General features: G+C 40.0%; 1 long non-coding RNA gene and 1 pseudogene across 1 annotated transcript in view; one reads left to right on the forward strand and one right to left on the reverse strand.

Annotated features, from left to right (window-relative positions):
- LOC139362396 (uncharacterized) overlaps window positions 1–11391 on the forward strand; it is a 50098-nt gene that overhangs the window by 37318 nt on the left and 1389 nt on the right. The window lies entirely within an intron of this gene.
- Window positions 10625–11365, reverse strand: LOC105477302 (elongation factor 1-beta pseudogene; annotated as a pseudogene).

Consider the following 11391-nt stretch of genomic DNA (forward strand, 5'->3'; position numbering starts at 1 on the left):
GGTGTTTTAGACATGAAGTCCTTGCCCATGCCTATGTCCTGAATGGTATTAACTAGGTTTTCTTCTAGGGTTTTTATGGTATTAGGTCTAACATTTAAGTCTCTAATCCATCTTGAATTAATTTTCGTATAAGGAGTAAGGAAAGGATCCAGTTTCAGCTTTCTACTTATGGCTAGCCAATTATCCCAGCACCATTTATTAAATAGGGAATCCTTTCCCCATTTCTTGTTTTTCTCAGGTTTATCAAAGATCAGATGGCTGTAGATGTGTGGTATTATTTCTGAGGACTCTGTTCTGTTCTATTGGTCTATATCTCTGTTTTGGTACCAGTACCATGCTGTTTTGGTAGTATAGTAGCCTTGTAGTATAGTTTGAAGTCAGGTAGCGTGATGCCTCCAGCTTTGTTCTTTTGACTTAGGATTGTCTTGGAGATGCGGGCTCTTTTTTGGTTCCATATGAACTTTAAAGCAGTTTTTTCCAATTCTGTGAAGAAACTCATTGGTAGCTTGATGGGGATGGCATTGAATCTATAAATTACCTTGGGCAGTATGGCCATTTTCACGATATTGATTCTTCCTATCCATGAGCATGGTATGTTCTTCCATTTGTTTGTGTCCTCTTTTATTTCACTGAGCAGTGGTTTGTAGTTCTCCTTGAAGAGGTCCTTTACATCCCTTGTAAGTTGGATTCCTAGGTATTTCATTCTCTTTGAAGCAATTGTGAATGGAAGTTCATTCATGATTTGGCTCTCTGTTTGTCTGTTACTGGTGTATAAGAATGCTTGTGATTTTTGCACATTAATTTTGTATCCTGAGACTTTGCTCAAGTTTCTTATCAGCTTAAGGAGATTTTGGGCTGAGACAATGGGGTTTTCTAAATATACAATCATGTCATCTGCAAACAGGGACAATTTGACTTCTTCTTTTCCTAACTGAATACCCTTGATTTCTTTCTCTTGCCTGATTGCCCTAGCCAGAACTTCCAACACTATGTTGAATAGGAGTGGTGAGAGAGGGCATCCCTGTCTTGTGCCAGTTTTCAAAGGGAATTTTTTCAGTTTTTGCCCATTCAGTATGATATTGGCTGTGGGTTTGTCATAAATAGCTCTTATGATTTTGAGATACATTCCATCAATACCGAATTTATTGAGAGTTTTTAGCATGAAGGGCTGCTGAATTTTGTCAAAGGCCTTTTCTGCATCAATTGAGATAATCATGTGGTTCTTGTCTTTGGTTCTGTTTATATGCTGGATTATGTTTATTGATTTGCATATGTTGAACCAGCCTTGCATCTCAGGGATGAAGCCAACTTGATCATGGTGGATAAGCATTTTGATGTGCTGCTGGATTTGGTTTGCCAGTATTTAATTGAGGATTTTTGCATCGATGTTCATCAGGGATATTGGTCTACAATTCTCTTTTTTTGTTGTGTCTCTGCCAGGCTTTGGTATCAGGATGATGTTGGCCTCAGAAAATGAGTTAGGGAGGATTCCCTCTTTTTCTATTGATTGGAATAGTTTCAGAAGGAATGGTATCAGCTCCTCCTTGTACCTCTGGTAGAATTCAGCTGTGAATCCATCTGGTCCTGGACTGTTTTTCGTTGGTAGGCTATTAATTATTGCCTCAATTTCAGAGCCTGCTATTGGTCTATTCAGGGATTCAACTTCTTCCTGGTTTAGTCTTGGGAGAGTGTAAGTGTCTAGGAAATTATCCATTTCTTCTAGGTTTTCTAGTTTATTTGCGTAGAGGTGTTTATAGTATTCTCTGATGGTAGTTTGTATTTCTGTGGGGTCAGTAGTGATATCCCCTTTATCATTTTTTATTGCGTCTATTTGATTCTTCTCTCTTTTCTTCTTTATTAGTCTTGCTAGCGGTCTATCAATTTTGTTGATCTTTTCAAAAAACCAACTCCTGGATTCATTGATTTTTTGGAGGGTTTTTTGTGTCTTTATCTCCTTGAGTTCTGCTCTGATCTTAGTTATTTCTTGCCTTCTGCTAGCTTTTGAATGTGTTTGCTCTTGCTTCTCTAGTTCTTTTAATTGTGATGTTAGAGTGTCAATTTTAGATCTTTCCAGCTTTCTCTTGTGGGCATTTAGTGCTATAAATTTCCCTCTACACACTGCTTTTAATGTGTCCCAGAGATTCTGGTATGTTGTATCTTTGTTCTCATTGGTTTCAAAGAACATCTTTATTTCTGCCTTCATTTCGTTGTGTACCCAGTAGTCATTCAGGAGCAGGTTATTCAGTTTCCATGTAGTTGAGCAGTTTTGATTGATTTTCTTAGTCCTGAGTTCTAGTTTGATTGCACTGTGGTCTGAGAGACAGTTTGTTATAATTTCTGTTCTTGTACATTTGCTGAGGAGTGCTTTACTTCCAATTATGTGGTCAATTTTTGAATAACTGTGATGTGGTGCTGAGAAGAATGTATATTCTGATTCTGTTGATTTGGGGTGGAGAGTTCTGTAGATGTCTATTAGGTCTGCTTGCTGCAGAGATGAGTTCAATTCCTGGATATCCTTGTTAACTTTCTGTCTCGTTGATCTGTCTAATGTTGACAGTGGAGTGTTGAAGTCTCCCATTATTATTGTATGGGAGTCTAAGTCTCTTTGTAAGTCTCTAAGGACTTGCTTTATGAATCTGGGTGCTCCTGTATTGGGTGCATATATATTTAGGATAGTTAGCTCTTCCTGTTGAATTGATCCCTTTACCATTATGTAATGGCCTTCTTTGTCTCTTTTGATCTTTGATGGTTTAAAGTCTGTTTTATCAGAGACTAGGATTGCAACCCCTGCTTTTTTTTGTTCTCCATTTGCTTGGTAGATCTTCCTCCATCCCTTTATTTTGAGCCTATGTATGTCTCTGCATGTGAGATGGGTCTCCTGAATACAGCAGACTGATGGGTCTTGAATCTATATCCAATTTGCCAGTCTGTGTCTTTTAATTGTACCATTTAGTCCATTTATATTTAAGGTTAATATTATTATGTGTGAACTTGATCCTGCCATTATGATATTAACTGGTTATTTTGCTCATTAGTTGATGCAGTTTCTTCCTAGCCTCGATGGTCTTTACATTTTGGCATGTTTTTGCAATGGCTGGTACCGGTTGTTCCTTTCCATGTTTAGTGCTTCCTTCAGGGTCTCTTGTAAGGCAGGCCTGGTGGTGACAAAATCTCTAAGCATTTGCTTATCTGTAAAGGATTTTATTTCTCCTTCACTTATGAAACTTAGTTTGGCTGGATATGAAATTCTGGGTTTAAAATTCTTTTCTTTAAGAATGTTGAATATTGGCCCCCACTCTCTTCTGGCTTGGAGAGTTTCTGCTGAGAGATCTGCTGTTAGTCTGATGGGCTTCCCTTTGTGGGTAACCCGACCTTTCTCTCTGGCTGCCCTTAAGATTTTTTCCTTCATTTCAACTTTGGTGAATCTGGCAATTATGTGTCTTGGAGTTGCTCTTCTCGAGGAGTATCTTTGTGACATTCTCTGTATTTCCTGGATTTGAATGTTGGCCTGCCCTACTAGGTTGGGGAAGTTCTCCTGGATGATATCCTGAAGAGTGTTTTCCAACTTGGTTCCATTTTCCCCCTCACTTTCAGGCACCCCAATCAGACGTAGATTTGGTCTTTTTACATAATCCCATACTTCTTGCAGGCTTTGTTCATTTCTTTTTCTTCTTTTTTCTTTAGATTTCTCTTCTTGCTTCATTTCATTCATTTGATCCTCAATCACTGATACTCTTTCTTCCAGTTGATCGAGTTGGTTACTGAAGCTTGTGCATTTGTCATGTATTTCTCGTGTCATGGTTTTCATCTCTGTCCATTCGTTTATGGCCTTCTCTGCATTAATTATTCTGGTTATCAATTCTTCCACTCTTTTTTCAAGATTTTTAGTTTCTTTGCGCTGGCTACGTAATTCCTCCTTTAGCTCTGAGAAGTTTGATGGACTGAAGCCTTCTTCTCTCATCTCCTCAAAGTCATTCTCTGTCCAGCTTTGATCCGTTGCTGGCGATGAGCTGTGTTCCTTTGGAGGGGGAGATGCGCTCTTATTTTTTGAATTTCCAGCTTTTCTGCCCTGCTTTTTCCCCATCTTTGTGGTTTTATCTGCCTCTGGTCTTTGATGATGGTGATGTACTGATGGAGTTTTGGTGTCGGTGTCCTTCCTGTTTGTTAGTTTTCCTTCTAACAGTCAGGACCATCAGATGTAGGTCTGTTGGAGATTGCTTGAGGTCCACTCCAGACCCTGTTTGCCTTGGTGTCAGCAGCAGAGGCTGCAGAAGATAGAATACTGCTGAACAGCGAGTGTACCTGTCTGATTCTTGCTTTGGAAGCTTCCTCTCAGGGGTGTACTCCACCGTGTGAGGTGTGGGGTGTCGGTCTGCCCCTAGTGGAGGATGTCTCCCAGTTAGGCTACTCAGGGGTCAGGGACCCACGTGAGCAGGCAGTCTGTCCCTTCTCAGATCTCAACCTCCGTGTTGGGAGATCCACCGCTCTCTTCAAAGCTGTCAGACAGAGTTGCTTGCGTCTGCAGAGGTTTCTGCTGCTTTTTGTTGTTGTTGTTGTTGTTGTTTAGCTGTGCCCTGTCCCCAGAGGTGGAGTCTACAGAGACTGGCATGCCTCCTTGAGCTGCTGTGAGCTCCACCCAGTTCGATCTTCTCAGGGATTTGTTTACCTACTTAAGCCTCAGCAATGGTGGGCACCTCTCCCCCAGCCTCACTGCTGCCTTGAGGTTAGATCACAGACTGCTGTGCTAGCAATGAGGAAGGCTCCATGGGCGTGGGACCCTCCCAGCCAGGTGTGGGATATAATCTCCTGGTGTGCCCATTTGCTTAAAGTGCAGTATTGGGGTGGGAGTTACCCGATTTTCCAGGTGTTGTGTGTCTCTGTTCCCCTGGCTAGGAAAAGGGATTCCCTTCCCCCTTGTGCTTCCCAGGTGAGGCGATGTCTCGCCCTGCTTCAGCTCTCGCTGGTCGGGCTGCAACAGCTGACCAGCACTGATTGTCTGGCACTCCCTAGTGAGATGAACCCAGTACCTCAGTTGAAAATGCAGAAATCACCTGTCTTCTGTGTCTCTCGCGCTGGGAGCTGGAGACTGGAGCTGTTCCTATTCGGCCATCTTGCTCCGCCTGCCCCTAGATGATCTTTCCGAGATGATATGAGATTGTTAAGGCAGTGAATGCAGGAGAAAAGAGAAGAGAAGGCCTGAAGTTAATGAAGTGGATTTAATTTGTGGAAACTGAGCAGGAGTAGCAGAAACATAGAAAGGGAATCAAGAGAGAATGGTGTTCTGGAAATGCAGTGAAGAAATATGCTTCTATATCAATTGCATCCAGCACTTCTGATTGGTTAAGATGAGAAATGATATTGACAATTGTCATTAGTAACACATCTTTGGTGACTTTGACATAACTGTTTTTATGGGTAATAAGGATGAAAGCCTTAATGAAGTAAGTTCAAAAGAGAAACAAAAGCTAAGACAGCAAGTGTAGACCCTCTTTTGAAGAACTGTGCTGCAAGTGGTAGTTGAGGAGGAAGAGGCCCAGAGAGTTTTTAGTTTTTATTTATGATTTTTTTAAGTTGTGAGATTACAGAACATTGTGGATAGATGGGAATAATCTTCCAGAAGAGCGCTATCCAACAGAACTCTCTGTGAGATAGAAATATTCTATCATTCATGTCCATGCTATCCTATAGAGTAGCCACCGGTCACATGTGGTTACTGAGCACTTGAAATGTGGCTAGTATAACTGAGAAACTGAATTTTAAATTGTACTTAATTGTAGGCCGTTTGAATTTAAATAATCACATGAGTTAGTGGCTAGTGAATTGGACAGCATAGCTCTAACGAGAGGAAAGTTAATGAAACAGAAGAGAGAAGGTCAGCTCTGCAGTGATAACCTTGAATAGCTAAAAGTGAAAGAAATCCCATAGATTTGAAGGGGTTGACCTTAGAAAGGGGCATAGTAGTTGCTTCACTGTAGCAGAAGGTATAGAAGTTGGTTCAGATACTGGCATATTGGTAGAGTGGTGGTGGTGGTGGGTGGATGAAATTTTTTTTCTGATTGCTTATTTTGTTAAGTAAAATAGGAAGCGAGGACTCTAGGCTGTGTGAAAAAGTACAAAAGCAGTGTTGGAGTAATAGAGAGTAGAAGAGTTTTCCAAGGAGCTCCTTGAGATTAGTGGTCACAAATTTAAAGAGACACCAGTTAGCATGGTTTTATGTTTTTCTCCATTCATATTCAGGAGACCAAGGTGCAGTTGAATTTACTTGGAATTAGGACTTTGGCGGAAAACTTAATCAAAGGAAACGGGGCAAGGGAAAGAGTAAATTGAAGGACTATGGAGGCTAAGCTGGTTAGGAGCAAAGTGAGAACATGAGGACATAAAGGACAGTGAAAGTAGAGGAACAATGGATTGTAAACACTTTTACCTTGTTAAATAAATGACTCAACATGGAGATTTTGAAGATGAAATTCTAGGTGTTTCTTGCTATCATCAATGGTCCAATAGTTTTTTTTTTTTTCTTTCTTTCTTTTTTTTTTTTTTTTTAATGTAACAGTTGCAGGGGATTTTTTTTTTTTTTTTTTTTTTTTTTTTTTTTTTTTTTTTTTTTTTACTTTTTTGCATTCATTGTTTCAGGATTCCATATGGTTGTTTTCAGGAACAAAATTCACTCCAAGTGAATTTTAAAATACTAGAAAAATGGCAAATTTCCAGTTTCTACTAACTTTGTGATATGTATGCACCCTGTTTAATGCTTTGTGTTTTGAAGGACGGTTTTGCACTCTCAGAATCCTGCAGGTCAAATATTATTTATACATATTACTAAGAACTATTCACATTTTTTGTTTGGTGATAAAATTTTAATTAAATCAACATTATTTTACACAAATGCGTCATTTCTTAAGGCTTATAAATCTTTGGATTGTACATAGAGCTTTGTTTACACATATGTATCTGGAGTTCAACCCTTTCATGACACATTTTTATGCAGACAATTTGCCTTATCTTCTGTTACTGAGTCATAAAAGCACACGGAATAACAGATGAGGCTCTTATGAGATAAGAAGTGGTCATTTTCTCTGTTGTATACCTGTTATATTTAAGATCAAGACCCATAGCAAAATCAACACCATAAGTTTACAATTCTGGGTTCCTAACCTGCCTTTAATAAGAAGTCCATCTTTTATCTACTGCCTCTCAAACACTTGTTGCTTTTGAGTCAAAGCCTTTTTTGTATCTTCAAGGTTTGTGTGATGAATATGAGTTTTACATTAAAATCTAAAGTATATGGGAAAATTCACATTCCTTTCACACATTCAAATGATATTAAATTTGACCCTTACTCCCGATTCCACCAGAACTATGGGATATTTCATGTCAGTCTTTAATGGGCTCCTTGGTTTCTATCACCTAGACACTTCTAAGGTTCCAGGAAATGTGAAAAAAGTCAAACAAACAAAATCACAAAAAACATTTGGAGAATGTCCCCCTGGTCTTGCTATTCCTAAAAGACCCATTTTCCAAACCCACACTGTCCATTGAATTGCAGAGCTGCATGTTGGGAGCACAGAAAGCCCAAGCATGGAACACAGATCAGGAGACCATAGCCGGGGTTCAGAAATTTTTGCCAAGTTGAAAACTCCAATCTTGGGTCTAAATTTCCTATGTATAAAATACAACCATTTCCCCAGAATCCTGTCACCTCTCTGGGGACCTGACAGGAGAAGTCCAGGGTCCTCATTCTGAGTAGAAAGTCATACGTTTATGTATTTCTTTTCTTTTTTCTTTTATTTATTTATTTTTTTGAGATGGAGTCCCATTCTTTCGCCCAGGCTGGAGTGCAATGGTGCAATCTCAGCTCACTGCAACCTCTGCCTCCTGGGTTCAAGCAATTCCCCTGCTTCAGCCTCCTGAGTAGCTGGGATTACAGGTGTGCACCACCACTAATTTTTTTGTATTTTTAGTAGAGATGGTGTTTCACCATGTTAGTCAGGCTGGTCTCAAACTCCTGACCTCGTGATCCACCTGTCTTGGTCTCCCAAAGTGTTGGGATTACAGGTGTGAGCCACCGTGCCTGGCCTTATGTATTTCTTAGTCCTGGATAATGTACCTTCTCTTTCCTTCTCAGATCTCTTTCCTCTCAAAGATACTCTTCTCTTTATCCTTTCCACTCCAGAATTGCTGTGATAACCTTCTCAATTACTTTAGGCTTTTACAAAAAAATAAAATGCTAGTCTTTAGACATATTCTGTTTTAGACCCAATAAATTTAGAGCTCCCTAGGGAAAGACAGTACAAAGCGGACAGGGAGCACGAAATGTAAGAAAATGACTCCATAAAATATCCTCTCCAAGCTTGGAAAGGCCATCTCCATGCTGATCTGAGCTTTGGCCCTAACCTGCCTGCTATTCAGTTAGTCATGTGCTGAAGGAGAGTAACAAATGCAGCACATCCTGAAATTCTCATGCTTAATGCTGTAATTTCCCTCGGTAGGGCAATATCTTATCTAAATAGAGCTTTGCCACTAAAACTTACTGTGGCATCCAGTTACACATGGCAGGGCTAACAATATACCCTATTGCTTGTTCCTGGAAGAAAACAATAGCAAATTCCAAAGGCCTGTTCTGGCAGGACTGCGGCAAGAATGACCTACTTCTCTAATGCCCTAGTGACCTACTAAAATTACTGAGATTCTGAGCCGTGTCATACGATCACCTACAATAACAGCTACTCAGGTGATTAAGCTCCAAAGGAGGAAGCACATTTCTGCTTCACTGAGTTGGGCCGGAATCTCCATTTAATGGTGCTTTCAGTGAAGACAAACGTGGTTCAGGGAAAAATAAACCTCCTAATTCATGGGGCTCACAACATAAGACTTATAACAAATGGAAAAACTCTTTTTGACCTTGTGACCAGACTCAGAAATGGGCTCTTGAGTTTCTCCAACTCTGTACTATATTTTTTAGATATTGGCTATATATTTTATTTTTTAAAATTTCAATAGCTTTTAGGGTACAAGTAGCTTTTGATTACATGGATGAATCGCATAGTGGTAAAGTTTGAGATTTTAGTGCATTCATCACCCAAGTAGTATACATTGTACTTAAGATGTAGTTATTTTATCCCTCACCTTCCTCTAACCCTCTCTGCTCTGAGTCTCCAAAGTCCATTATATCACTCACTATGCCTTTGCAAACCCATAGCTTAGCTTCCACTTATAAGTGAGAACATATGGTATTTGGTTTTCCATTCCTGAGTATAGGCCAGTATAGTTCACACATTCATTATAATAGCAGTCTAGTGTTTTAGCTTCCTGTTTGTTAAAATAAAATTCGAAAGTAGAATAAATTGAGGTTTTTTTTTTTTTTTTTTTTTTTTTTTTTTTTTAGTAGACCTCAGTATTTCTGAATGATCAATGCTTGGAAGCAAGATCAAGTAATTATTTTAAAACCATTCAAGGCTGGGCACAGTGGCTCACACCTGTAATCCCAGCACTTTGGGAGGCCGAGGCAGGTGGATCACTTGAGGTCAGGAGTTCAAGACCAGCCTGGTCAACATGGGGAAACCATCTCTACTAAAAATACAAAAATTAGCCAGGCATGGTGGCGGGCACCTGTAATCCTAGCTACTTGGGAGGCTGAGGCAGGAGAATCGCTTGAGCCTGGGAGGCAGAGGTTGTACTGAGCTAACATCACTGAGCTCTGTCACTGAGTGACAGAGCAAAACTTCATCTCAAAAACAAAACAAAACAAAAAACTGTCCAAAACTTACCTCCTGAGCTTCCATAGTAAACACAGATTTATTTATTTATTTTTTGGGGAGGGCATACTTGCGCAATGTTCTAGTGGCACACTGTCTAGACAGGTAACGTCAATTCTGAGACTGATTCTGATTCTTTCTCCTCAGGAAATATTAGATGTTTTGAAAAATAATCCAAAGGTTTCAGACTGGAATATTATGTAATATCCTGTTTAGAACCTTAAAAAGGGAAAGGTATGCATAAATATTATATGGTGATAGTTTTCTCCTTCTCCTCTTTTCTCCACTCTCCCTCCTCCTTCTCCTTCTTTTCCTTCCCTTCTTTTCTCCATCCTTTCCTCCTTTCCTTTTTTTCCCTCCTCTTCCCCTTCTTTGTCTTCTTGTTCTTTCCTCTCCTCCTCCTGCTTCTCCTTCTCCTTCAGTTTATCTGTTTTCCCCAGCCTACAGGGAAATCTGTGGTTTTGTGTAGGGCATTGAAGGTGGTGAGTGGGGGCATCCTTTACTTAGAGAAAAGAGTAGGTGGAAAATGGGAACTTTGAATTAAGAAAAGAATTGCTAGCATCCTGGCTTGAAGCTACATTATTCAATATTGTGGCTTTATTTTCAGAAATAAGTGACTTGTATATGAACGTCTGACCATTCTTTCCAGTGAGCCAATATACTACTTGTATTCTCGATTATGAGCCTTACCATCTTCAATCTCAGTCATATCCATATGATAAAACTGTGCCAGGTGATAAGGATCCAGAGCTGAATGGTCCATGATCCCTGCACTGAAGAAACTCATTGTCTGTAATGGCAAATAAAAATAATTTGAGCTATAATATAGAGCTAAGTGGTAATAGTTAACAATTTAATTTGAATTTTTTTTTAATCTTTCAAGCTTTTATTTAAATGCCATGATCCAGGATGGATTTTAGATCTTGTTGAAAGCAGTCACATCCATGGACTGCACATAGTCCTCAAAAGCAGTGATCTGCTCCTCCAGCATATCTGTTCCAATTTTATCATCTTCAACTACACACTGTATTTGAAGTTTCTTAATTCCATATCCCACTGGAACTAGTTTAGATGAGCCCCAGACTAAGCCATCTGCTTGAATGCTTCTGACGCACTCCTCTAATTTTGCCATATCTGTCTCATCATCCCAAGGTTTCACATCTAGTAAGATGGAAGACTTGGCAACAAGTGCAGGTTTTTTGGCTTTCTTTGATTCATATTGTGCAAGACGTTCTTCTCTCAGCTCTTTGCTTCTTCACTTTCCTCCTCATAATCAGATCCAAAGAGATCAATACCATCATCATCTTTACTATCTGTAGCTCCACTTCCTGTAGTGTCTTCCACATCGGCAGGACCATACTTGCCCAAAGCTTTCTTCACTCCTGGCAGGCTGGCCTTTTCCTTTTCGTAAGACTTGATGCGATTATACCAACGTAGGGCATGACACAAGTTGGCAGGCGGTGGGTCGGACACGGCTTCAAATACTGCCACATCTGCTTGTGATGGCACATACCTCTCGATGTAGCTCTTGTCTGCCAGGTAATCGTTGAGCACCTGGAGGCCGGTGGGGCTTTTCAGGTCTCCGAAACCCATGGTGTCAGCTGTATCCGAGAGCTGGGGAGCAGCAGAAAGAGAG

This window comes from Macaca nemestrina, chromosome 3, assembly GCF_043159975.1.
Source record: "Macaca nemestrina isolate mMacNem1 chromosome 3, mMacNem.hap1, whole genome shotgun sequence".
Classification (NCBI taxonomy): Eukaryota; Metazoa; Chordata; class Mammalia; order Primates; family Cercopithecidae; genus Macaca; species Macaca nemestrina.